Raw genomic sequence first — 12878 nt, forward strand, 5'->3', positions numbered from 1 at the left:
TCACTGAGAAATGAAGCCCTGTTGGCGTCAGTGTTGCTTAATTCCAAGTACCTTTGGACTGGGCAACTTATTGAGGGGGGACAGGGAGTGGTGGCCCACCCATCGTTTTCCAAAGGGATCTTCTGCCTTAGCCGTAGCTATCACTCTCACAAACCACGTCTTTTGCCTCCTGGAGTGGAGGACCTGACCCTTGGGCTTCTCACAGTCAGTCTTGTCCATGGGCTTATGCTTACATCTTTTGATTACCAGGGTTTGACTTCTCCAAAAATGGTTTCCTTGAAATGGCACTGCAAGCTGCCATTTTGTTCAGAGGTAGTTGAAAAGGGCTAAGCCTGCCATTCCATGCAATCTTACCTGGGAGTAAGCCCCCTCTGAACTCAATGAGGATTACTTCTGAGCAGACATGCATAGGATCGCACGGGGGAGGGGGTACCCTCTCCAGTGGATTGGTAAGGAAGAGAACGAAGCATGTAATTAACTCTCATGTGATGAAAGTCTTTTTAGACACACCACACAACCTTTAGGCACTGGTGATGCATGGCTATTGCTGGGCATGTTCATAAGTTAGTGTATACACAGTAAACAAGCAAAGTCTTCATTTACACAGTCTAGTGCCCTTTACCCCTGAATGGCAAGGAATTTGTGGAGGTGAGCTCCCCATCTGTTCCACCCCGTTCAAGATTTAGAATTTGGTAACAATGAAGGTGGGCACGTCATAACTTTTCAGACACTTGATGCTGATTTGAGAAAGCCAAGGTCACCGCATGGTTCAGGTATTAATTTTCCACCTCTTCTCCACTCGTCCTACGGTGGTCTCCGGTCAATTGGTACGTTGCTGAATATTTGCGTCGCTTCAGAAATCTACAGCACCTTCCTGACCAGGAGTCAAAGTGAAGCAGGAGGCAAAACATTATAATACGTGCAACGTGAGCAACTGTGGCAATACCCAACTGCCTCCAAGTGTCTTAAAAGAAACACCTCCTACCTTCTGAACACAGTGTTCAACACCTCTACAGTCATTCCATGGACACTTGCCAATTTGCTGGTTAATGGCAGTTTCACTTGAAGCTTTCCACACACACCAAAAAAAGGAGTCTGCTTCAAGTGTAGGACGTTGAGCGACTGCTTGGAACAGAACGGAGCTGTTCCGTTGGACGAATTTTGAAGGATGGCAGTATTTTGGTTCTGATATTATTTAAGAAAGTGCAGATTAGGAAGGTTTGACTTTAAATGAGAACTTAGTCAAATTTCTCCCCCATTGCTGCTGTTGGAAGATGGGTATTTTTTGAGGAAGGTGGGAATAATTAATTCCTTGAGATTGTGCATTGATTAGTTATCTATGCGACTGTAGTTGGGCTTGAAAGGAAATGGCAAATAGCACTAAAGGGTTGATCTAACTAAGCTCTACTTAAAGTAGACCCAATGAAATCCATGGACCTATGATAGTCATGTGCATTCATTTTGATGGGGATACTCTGAGTAGGGCTAACATTGAATGCAACCTATAGAACTCAAAAGACAGGTCTGTTATTCCAACATGTTCTCACTGGGGCTTTTTGCTACCTATCCTTTATTCTCCTGCTCTGTAGGGATTCAACAGAATGGAAGCTACCAAATTTCAGACCGAACAGCTAGCTGCTAACGGAGCAGCCCAAAGAACCAAAAATTCAAAATACTGAGTCAAATTGGCAAGTGCATAGAATGACCATCCAAACAGTAATCATACTTTGCAAATAATTTTAAACCCCTTGGGGCACAAACTTCAAGGGAAGGCGGGGAAATCTCTGTACACATATACATAAATAATGTGAAGTCTCCCACCCACCCCACAAAGAAAGAAAAGTATCCCATTGATGTAATGAGGTGAAGTGTGCAGTGACGGCTCCCCCGGTTCAATCCATCTAGACCATTTGATGCATCCCAGTGAGGCTAGCTAGTGACGCTTGAATCAAAACAAGCGATTCAAGGCCCCAAATCCAGTGCAAATTTGGTTGGAAGAAAAGAAAAGTCATTTAAGAAGAAGATCCAGCATATTTGAAAAAAAGTAACAGTGGGGGAACTGGGTTCTCCAAACATAGCGGGGAAAGAAACAGCAACAGATTCCTGCTTCTGTCTGAAGGAGGATTTCCTCAAAAGATAGGAGGTATCTGGGTGGGGGAGGTAGAATTGGCTCAACCAGAACTTCATTTCCCCCTTTGAAATTAGTAGATGGTGTCTAGTCCACGAATGAGGGTAAGTGATGGATGAGGGTAAGTGATGGATAGGGAGAGGGCAATGGAGGGGTTTTTTCCCCTATAAAGGATATATTTTATCCTGGATCTGCTTCATAAATGTAGAGCACTCTGGCTGTTCAATGGCCCGGCAAACGTTCCAGGAAATGTTGCAATCCATGTAATGAGTGGAAGATTTAATTTATTTATTTTCAGGAAGTGGAAGAAATAATAAAAAAAGAGAGCTAAATAAGGGGGGAAGGGATAAGAAAACCACTGAATGTTAATGATGTTATCAGTTAGAGAAGCATGCAGAACGTGTCGCTAGGAGCGCACTACACCTTCCTGTGTTGGGAGGAGGAGGGGGGTACCTTCAAGGCGTCTAAATTTGCTCTGCTTCTAAAAGGAGACTTTTTTTGACACAGAGAAGTCCACTGAAATCACAAACAGACAGAAGTAAAAGGCAGAAAGTGAGACACCGAATAAGCTGAGGAGGCTACGCAAAGAGATAAAGGCAACATCAGGAGGGCGGTGGCAGTGGAAGGGGGCTGGAGAGAAGCCACACATGAGAAATTTGACGAGCAACACAGATAAGCTACGAGAGAGAGAGAGAGAGAGAGAGAGAGAGAGAGAGAGAGAGAGAGAGAAGCAACAGGAGGTAGTCATTTGGAGGTAAACATATGAAAAGCTTAAAAAGCAGAGTAGGAGGGCCCTGTGATTCCCTTGGAGTACAGAAAGTTATAATAATGGACCAAGAAGCAGTCAGCTTTCTGAGGACCACAGGGTTGTCTCCCACCGAGTTCTACTCAGAGCAAACCCACCGGAATTAATGTACACAAGTAAGCCATGCTCATTAATTTGAATGGGCCTACTCTGAGTAAGACAGACTTTGGATGCAACCCATAGCTTTCCTTTTATTTTTTTTAAGCACATTTTTAGAAAAGTGAATTACAACTAGGGATGGATGGAGCCATCAAAGTTCGGCTACTCGCAGTTATGCACAGGGGCAGGACCGAGTCCGTCCTGTTTCTGTGTGGATTTTCAAGAGGAAGGCCTTAAAAGTCTGCACAGAAACAGCAAGGTAAATAAAAAAATAATAATAGAAGTACTTACGAGATGGGCTGGGGGCTGCTGTACTGCCTCTGTTCTTCTAAAAGAGATTTCTGGCCTTTAAACTCTCAGGGAGAACTGTTCACACACACAAAATACCCTGGGCTGCTTACACATCAAGTTCTGCTCCCCTCACCAGGGATTTGCACTCTTGCATTTGAAACATGTGCCCAGAAGCAGCTCCGACTATGGCCTGTGTGTGCCTGGATTAACCATCTTTATTACGTTAAAGGGCAGAAATCTCTTTGGACCGCCCCGCAAAGGAGTCTGCAAGACTATGGGTTCTGAAGTGGACCCACAATTCAGCTGTGTGCAATATATATTAAGTGAATATATTCATGCACCATGAACTGGTTAGATTTAGTATGTGCTATTTTGTATATTCTTATTTTTTCCATAAAGTATAACTGCATTAGGCTGGGGGAACAGCCTCGCAACTGGCGAGGATCACACAAATTCGAAGAGGATCTGGACCTGCTGCTACGTCACATGGAGGATTCTGGGAGCAGGCTCACTAGCTGTAGGAACGGCAAATGCCCTCTGGCACAATCAAGCCAGACAGCCCAGGTTGTGCCCTGGAGCTACTTCACAAAGAGGGCAGGGCCTTATGCAACACTGGACCCAGCTAGCTCAAACCTTACATATTCTGCTTCTCATGACCCAGCCAAACCTAGTGGCAAAAATGAGATTGCACCCCAGAGATTGCCCGAGATGGCTACAGAGTTGGGAAGCAGGCCATGCAAACCCCAGCTGGGTTAAGAGAGCCCACGGCAAAGTTCCCATCTATGGTGTGTCTCCCCTATTAGCAGGCTCCTCTTCCACTGGAGAGCCATTAAAAAATAAAAATAAAATGAGAGAGAGATGGTAACCACCATGGCTTTTGGTGGTAGCCATCTTCCCCTTTGTGTGTCCCCCTCTCTCAAATATACACAATGCTCCAGAATGATTCAACTTACAGGGCCATTCAGGAACCAGTCCAAAATGGCACCTGAGAATCACTGAGTGCCAGAGGAAAACAGGTAATGCTTTTTTGTCTTCTTCTTCTTCCCCCCCAAAAAAAAAAATGGAGTTGAGGGTTAAGTGTCAGAGGCAGGCTATCCCAGGGCGCTCGGGCTCCAGCAGCTGCCTGAATATGCTTCATGGCTGATTTCTGCACATTGTACGGCTGCTAAAAATGAAGGAGCCGACTTGGCTGTTGTTGTTTTAGGTCAACTGGCAAGTCTAGCCTCCGAAGTTAGCAATGGGGAAAGAGGCAATTCAGCAGATAAAGCATACACAGTGAAACAGCTGCCCCTTAAAGCCCCCTCCCCTCTTCTATACCTTCAAAAGCTGCTTATCAGAAATCCAGTAGCTGTATACCCCAGACGTAACTCCGCAAACCTCTCCTCCCTGCCTCCTTTCACACTTAACTTCTAACCTCAGCCTACCTGAACTGTAAACTCTTCAAGACCGAGGCCTAATCTGTGAGAATCTTGCATAGCAACAAGCTTCTATATTTTCAGACTCCTAAAATCGGGTAGAAACCATTACCTAGCAACAGCAGAATAAGGAAATCCATTGACTAACATTGGCCAGAGAAGTGCCTTTTTAAGGAAAGCTACACACCTGTTACACAACTCTTGGGTAAAAGCACATATATTTTCTCCCCCAAATTCGGCATGGACTGCCTTCAGACTTGCCTCTCCTACACTGCCCACCTTTGCACCAGTCTGTTGAGCAATTTTCAAACTCTAGAAGCCAGGGCAGGGAACCAGCTGGGCCAGATCTTTATCTCCCCACAGCCAATGGGCCAACTTTGACAGATGAATGGGGCCCCCATCTGTCAATAATCTGATATCATAATTAAATCAGGCAATTGACAGAAGGGTGGTTCCGCCTGTGAGAATTTTTGCAGTCAAACATAATAATGCATATCTATGCTAGTTAGTGAATGAAAGGGTTAAGGGCCACAGAGCTGTAAATTTCTAGAGGTGACTCATCTTCGAGGAGGGATAGTTTCCTGTTCCTCTCTTTTCTTTTTTGAACCATGCAAGCTGACCACACACATGAGGCTGGAGCTCAGTAGCCCAGTCTCCACGTTTGAAGATACTTCCAGTATTCTGCTACCAAGAATACCTTGCCTGTGTTGTTTCTGCTGTAGCACTGAACAATGCATGAGAGAGAACAGTGACTACTGTAAGTAAAGCATTTAAACTTACTAAAGTTTGTGGTCTATTCAGTCTGAGAGGGGTAGAGACAGGGGAGCTCAATTGCAAGTGCTTAATAGTGGGACAATTAAAGGTCTAACAATGTATATTTCCTATGCTTTGCAAACACTACATAGATCTGTGTTTTAAACTCTGCTGTGGGCTGTTTTGGCTAAAGAGTGGGTCAAACCCCACACAGTTTTTTCAATTTAGGAAGTCAGCTGTTTTTTCTTTGTAGTTCCCCACACATGTGAGACTTAAGGATTAACTGGTATTCCCCAATTATTTCCCAACACTGCCAACAGGTCAACATTGGGCCTCAGGGTGTGTGTAAGGGAGAAGGTGGTGTCCAAGAAGGAATTAATTCCTCAGTTGATGGGCATGGAGTTCAATCACACTTTCTGCTGGGTTTGGAAGGTCAAAGCAATTTTCCATGGGGAACTGAATCAGTTTATGACATGAGCCACAGAACCTTCTGCCTCCTCACAATTTCTACTTTTTTAAAAATCACCCTAATAAAACATTATCCCTGCCGTGGGTTGGTCTCCAGTTGTCCCAGGGTGGGGTGGCCTGATAGAGGTCACAGGGTGGGATCAGTAGGCTGTACAGAGCCCTACTTCATATTTATATCCAGCAAAAGGGATGACACTTCCCCTTCTTTAACTTTGATGGAACACAGCAGGGAGGAAGATGGGGACAAAAACCAGAATTAGTTGGCTCTGCCTGTCATGGGTCCACTTCCTGTGAGCCTCTCCGCCTTCCACCCAACTAGTCCCAATAGGCATCAGCCATCAATCACTGCTTGAACATCAAGTTTGGTTTAAAATTCAGTGGGATGGATTTATGGTCTCATTAAGCCCCCCTCCCAAAAAAAGGTTTGTTCCATAGCAAGATTAGAGCTATGAATTAACATATTGACTTCGCTTCAATAAAAACTGAAGCAGACAGAAATAGTAATGAGAAGCAACAAGGGGCAGGTAATAGATTTGAGAACACTGAGACGAGAAATAAAGCAATCAGCTTTGGAAATTGGAAGAAATTGGAAAGATGGGGAGAGGCGCCAGGATGAGTCTGCAAGATACAATGGGGGTCTTTTGATGCTCTTAAAAGAGAGCGACACTCGGTGGATGGGGTTCGGATGGGAATCCAGCAAGGCCTCAAATTGCTGCCAGGGCTTAAAAAAAGAAGTGTCAGTCAGCTGTAAATTAAAACCATCCGTCAAGAAGCCACCCGGGCAGAAAGTGAGAAATCAAAGAGGGTCAGAATTATGTGGCACTGATCAAAGGAGGTTAAACAGGCTGAAAATTGCCTTCAGTCAAGAGGTGGGGAAGCCTAAGGTAAAATGGTGTGTGCGCCCACAAACATGCAAAGCTTGAAGGGTGTCCAAGTTGCTCAAGCTTCAAAGAAATTAAGTATGGACTGTGCCATTATGAAATGTCCTAGCTATCTTTTTCTCTTCTTCTTTGGCGATCACTCGTAGCCGAGTAACATCGTCTTTCATAAACACCGTTTTAACAGTGAGTCCGTAAGTGGCTGTGGAGGCCAATTCTGGATCCACACGCCCTTCCACCGTGGGGACATAGGTTTCCAGGCCAAGCGTGCCTTCCTCTTAGAAGAAGAAGAAGAAGTGTTTGGATTTGATATCCCGCTTTATCACTACCCGAAGGAGTCTCAAAGCGGCTAACATTCTCCTTTCCCTTCCTCCCCCCACAACAAACTGTGAGGTGAGTGGGGCTGAGAGACTTCAGTGTGACTAGCCCAAGGTCACCCAGCAGCTGTATGTGGAGAAGCGGAGACGCGAACCCGGTTCCCCAGATTACGAGTCTACCGCTCTTAACCACTACACCACACTGGCTCTTAGCACGTTTCTCCCTTTCGTCCTGAAGTCGAGCATCTTCAAAGCCCGTTACTTCCAGGTTGCCGCGGAGCACAACTCGAATGTGCTCATCCCAAAGCACATTCAACCCGAGGTATGACTGTACATAGTTTGCCAGGTGGAAAAATCAAAATTGGAAACAGAATTGTTAGATCCCAAAACTAAGAATTTGTCAAGAATGTATAATTTGCTGTTGAAATGGAACACTCAGGATGAAACGGTGAAATCTGCTATGATTAAATGGGCATAAGATGTTGGACATAACATTATGATGGCTGACTGGGAACAGTTATGGACCACAGGTATGAAATTTACGGCATGTAATGCCCTAAGAGAGAATTTAATGAAAATGATTTACAGGTGGTACATGACACCAGTCAAGCTTGCAAAAATTTACCATTTGCCTGAAAATAAATGTTGGAAATGTAAGGAGACTGAAGGTACATTCTATCACCTTTGGTGGACATGCCCAAGGATTAAGACATTCTGGGAGATGATTTACAATGAAATGAAAAAGGTATTTAAATATACCTTTCTGAAGAAACCAGAGGCCTTTCTCCTGGGCATGGTCAGCCAATTGGTGCCAAAGAAGGACCGAACTTTCTTTATGTATACAACAACAGCAGCAAGAATACTCATCGTGAAGTATTGGAAGACACAAGATTTACCCACCCGGGAAGAATGGCAAATGAAGTTGATGGACTATATGGAATTGGCGGAAATGACTGGCAGAATCCGAGACCAGGGAGAAGAGTCGATGGAAGAAGATTGGAAAAAATTTAAAGATTATTTACAGAAATATTGTAAAATTAATGAGCTATAGAAAAATGGTGGAAGGAAGTTATATGGCTTTGGCAGAAATGTTATAAGGAACTAGGTACAGATAGATTGTTAATGTATTAAAGGGGGAAAAACAAGGTTAGAATATGTTAAGATTAATTACAGGACAGAAAATAGATGAAGATGGAAAGGAATTGCTGAAACAGTTAATTGAAGTGGAATACAAAAAGGGAGGCGTGAGGAAGTCAATGAAACAAGTGAATGAAAGTTAAGATTGAAAATATTGGAAGTGTTTTTAATTGTTTTTGTTTTGTTTTGTTAATTCAATGTTTCATGTAGTGTTTTTGTTTTTGTTTTTGTATTTTATTATATTGATTTGTTTAATTCTTTTTCTTTCTTTTTGTAATCTTTAAACACTAATAAATATTATTATTATTATTTTAAAAAGACTGTACATGGTTTGAAACCTGCGTATCTGAAGATCAGCTGTTCCTGCATCAACTTGTCCAACTTTCCTCCATGAAAACCTCCCCTACAGCTACCACAGAAGTGTGAATTGTTCCGTAATTTGTTTTCTGTATAAGGAAGCTGCCTTGTTGCATCAGGACATTGCTTAGCATCATCTTCACCGTCTGTAACTGGGGTTTCTTGAAGTTGGGACCTAATTTGCACCTTAGCTATAGCCTTTCTCAATTATTACCTTTCCTGGTGTGCCACAAACACCCAAGCTGTGGAACAGCCATCCCAATATACTTATGCGGCGTCAATATTATTATGGACTTTTAGGTGGCCAGGTTAAGACACCATTCTATTATGCTTTCAGTGAATGAGGTCTTTTCTGTTACTGCTTATAAGAGACACATCAGACATGCCACATACACGCCAAAGACTTCTGGGGACAGAGGCAGAGTATGGGTGTTTATATGGATTTGAGAGCCAGTGTGGTGTAGTGGTTAAGAGCGGTGGACTCGTAATCTGGTGAACCGGGTTCGCATCCCTGGTCCTCCACAAGCAGCTGCTGGGTGACCTTGGGCTAGTCACACTTCTTTGAAGTCTCTCAGCCCCACTCACCTCACAGAGTGTTTGTTGTGGGGGAGGAAGGGAAGGGAGAATGTTAGCCGCTTTGAGACTCCTTCGGGTAGTGATAAAGCGGAATATCAAATCCAAACTACTACTACTCTTTCTCTTCTTCTTTTTCTTCTTCTTCTTCTTCAGACAAGTGACATTCCCAGCCCATTATGGAGATGCCAGGACTGGGCCTGTAACCTCCTTCTGAACAGCACATAGCTCATTGAGCACAGCCTGCCCTGGTGTAAGTTGTTGTTGAGCTAAGTGGGAGCCAAAGTGGTCACCAGGCTATCAAAACCAAACTCTATGTAAGTGGACAATTCTTAGGGAAGTCCAACACAGTCACATTTGATTTCAAAAGACGGAACTTCCCAAAAATAAAAAGATGAAGCGAATGGTAAAAAAGGAAGTCGAAAGGAAAATGCAAGAGGGTCAATTTATTCCAGAACGCTTATGGATTGTTTGACGCCCCACTAACAGAAGCTCATCTGCAATGAACGCACACCACCGATCAGTGAAGGCGGCGATGGGGCCAAGAAGATGCCAGCGTGGTCTAACAAGCAGAGTCAAGGAAGCTATTAAAGGCAGGAAGGCTCCCTTCAGAAAACAGAGGCCTTGTCCAAATGAAGAGAACAAAGAGGAACACGGATTTTGGCAACAGGAACGCAACGAGACAATAAAGGAAGCAAATAAAGAATTTGAGGATCACTCTGAGTGCTCCCCCTGGTTCTTTCGTTGCAGCTTTTGCAAAGCCAGTTTGAGTTCAGGTCATTTCTCCCAAGGAAAAATGTTCCTTTGCAGCACAGCTTGAGCTTCATCTGGGCTGCAAACGAAGATCTTAGTTGAAAGTGGGGCTTGGGTTCAGTCGGCCGATCAGCACCTACTGCAAGCCTTGCTTTCAGCAGGGTTCAGCTGTGCTCGGGAGCTCCTGATCAGACAACTCCCAAGTACTGTTGGTTCCACCAGGAACCAGCACCGGTCAACTCTGCTTTTGGAAGGGACCAGCTGCACTTAGGGTTAGGCAAACCTGCCAATTCTAGTTTCTCTCCATTTCCCATTTTCCCATTTAGATTTAGCTCTCTATGTTTCCGTATCAGTTTGCAATTTTTTTTAATATAGAAAAGGCTTCATAATTTCTCCTAATATACACATGCTTGTGGGCAATTTTGTCTGAGACCACACATATTTTTCATATATATATATATTTATGTGCACTTTGCCCATTATATACATTTTTGTACACATTGCTTGGCCAGAGAACTATGTTGCAAATTTTGAAAAAAGAGAGAGGTGAATTTTGAAGGATTGCTGTGTTTTGTGTATCGTTTCAGAAAGTGTGAATGTGTACAAAAATGCATGTACAAGGCTAAAAATGCATACAGTGCATACTTTAGCATGAAAGCAACATACAAAATTGTGTTATATTAGGGGAAATTGTGGACGATAGAGGTACATAGAAAACGGTGACGGTTAGAAGATCCCAATTAAATGCTAATGAATTCCCATGAGGACTTTAAAAATAAATAAATCACAAACTGATGTAGAAATGTGCAGAAATCAATGTAACATTGGGGAAACGAAAAACTAGATTCATCCATCCCCAGCCTTGACACAAACAGATAAAAGTCCCCTGCCTGCTGCACAGCTTGTAGGTAGCAGAAACCAGCTGAATGTTGTTTTTAACTTTGGAACTGGATGAAAGACCCACAGAGCTCTATAAGGAGAGAGAGAGAGACTCAAGTTGCTTTCAAGTCTTAACTTTTATCCTCCTGGCTTCCCTTCTTTTAAGATTGGTAGAGGTGAACCCTCCCCCCCCCCCGCCACTCTCTGTCTCTCTCTCTGCCTGACCGTCCTTTGCACACGTTGCCAAGCAACACTCGGACTCTTCCTTCTTCCCCTCAGGTTCCGGAGAATCTGGAATTGGATTCTCTTTGGCTCCTCCTGAGCTCCTTGAACCCAGACAGAGGCTTGCTTGTTCTTTTCAGTACATTTTCCTTGCCCTAATTACAGTCTCCTGTCACATTTTCCCTGCCTTTAATTAGGGCTATGCAACAACAGCAGCACGGTTGAGAAGCTGCATTTTGGAGAGGAGGTATATTTTTCTCTCCCCCCTCCCACCATCTCATTCCTGTCCCCTCTATCTACCTCCCAGTCTTTTATTAATTAGTTTCGAAGTCTGAGATGCTTTTTCAAGCGAGGCCGAATGTGTCAAAGAGATGGGCAGAGGGACAGCTAAGACGGGGCCGAACTACACATTACATTAAGTACACAGTGCAAGGTTTTTCTTTCAAAAATATCCAGGGCAAGCAGGGGTGGCAATGAGTTGAATCAGGATCTTGGTGCAGATAAGACCCCTGTTTCAATAAGATGTAGAACCCCAGCCCCACAACACAACATACTGATGTAGAAACATATGAAGAGGCTTGTCGAGGTAGACAAAAAAGACCTATCTTCTCAAGTATCCTGCTTTCAAAAGTGGCCAGCAGGATGGCTCTGGGAAGCTCACAAGTGGAACATGGAAGGCATTCCCCTGTTGTTTCTCCCTTTCCAACATCTGGTATCTTGCCCACACACATGGAAGTTCCATTTAATTCCTGCTTCTGCTGTTTGGATTTTGTAGGGTTTACATTTGCTGTTGCAGTGATGGTGGGGCATTGGCTGGCATTCTTTTCATAGCATGCTGCCTTGAGAGATTTTAATGAAGAGGGATGTAGGGGGGGAAATCCAAAATTTAAAGGGAATTGGGAGTCCAACAACATCTGGAGGCTCACTGGTTGTCCACTATCACCATATCTTATGGAAGAATATTCCATATATTAGTTATGGTCCAAGTGAATTCTAGTGTTGTATGTGGGAGAGGAGAGGAGAGGAGAAAGATCTAGCTACCATGCAAGGACAGACAGAACTGCAACTAGTCTTCTAGATGCAGGTCATATAGCCCAACCCTCTGCAATGCAGGAATCATAGCTAAAGATTCCCTGACAGGTGAGCACCTAACCTCTGTTTAAATAAATACCTCCAAGAAAGCAGAGTTTGCCTCCTTCTGAGGGAGCCTGTTCCATTTTGAACAGCTTTTACTGTCCAAAAGTTCTTCCTAACCTTTAGTCAGAATCTGCTTTCATGCAATTGGAATCCATTGGCTACCCTCTGCAGCAGCAGCAAACAAGCTTGTTCCATATCTTCCATGTGACAGCCCTTCAGATAATGGTCACATGCACAGAGGAGCAGTAAAACTTTACTGGGACACCCCTTTGTTTTGTTTTCTGGTGATGAATCTGGTGCCCCTCACCTGCTCTGGCTATAGGAATCCAATGCTTGTGAGGAAGCTTGGACTGAATCCCCAGCCTTGTTTGCAGCCCTGGGACCTTCTCCTCAAAGGGAATCATCATCTGCTCGTTTACATACCGCTCGCTTGCCAAAATGGCTTCTAAGAGATTGACAAGGATGAAATCAATTTTGGGAGTCTCCACGCAAAATTAAAAGTGTAAAATAAAACATGAAGCAGAAGGAGCATGAAGGAAAACAGGGGGTGATGTGCCCTTTTCTTGCTGAGGATGCTGGGATGAGCACTCCCAATCAAGATGTTCTACTAAGATATGGTGACAGGAGCGGGTCAGCAATAAATCACACAGAGCAAGTTAAGTTATC

At 43.9% G+C, this 12878-nt stretch overlaps 1 protein-coding gene across 6 annotated transcripts in view; it reads right to left on the reverse strand.

Moving 5' to 3' along the window:
• PLCH2 (phospholipase C eta 2) overlaps window positions 1–12878 on the reverse strand; it is a 310582-nt gene that overhangs the window by 10635 nt on the left and 287069 nt on the right. The gene's annotated exons all lie outside the window — the stretch shown is intronic.

This window comes from Podarcis cretensis (genome assembly GCF_951804945.1).
Source record: "Podarcis cretensis genome assembly, chromosome: 8".
Classification (NCBI taxonomy): Eukaryota; Metazoa; Chordata; class Lepidosauria; order Squamata; family Lacertidae; genus Podarcis; species Podarcis cretensis.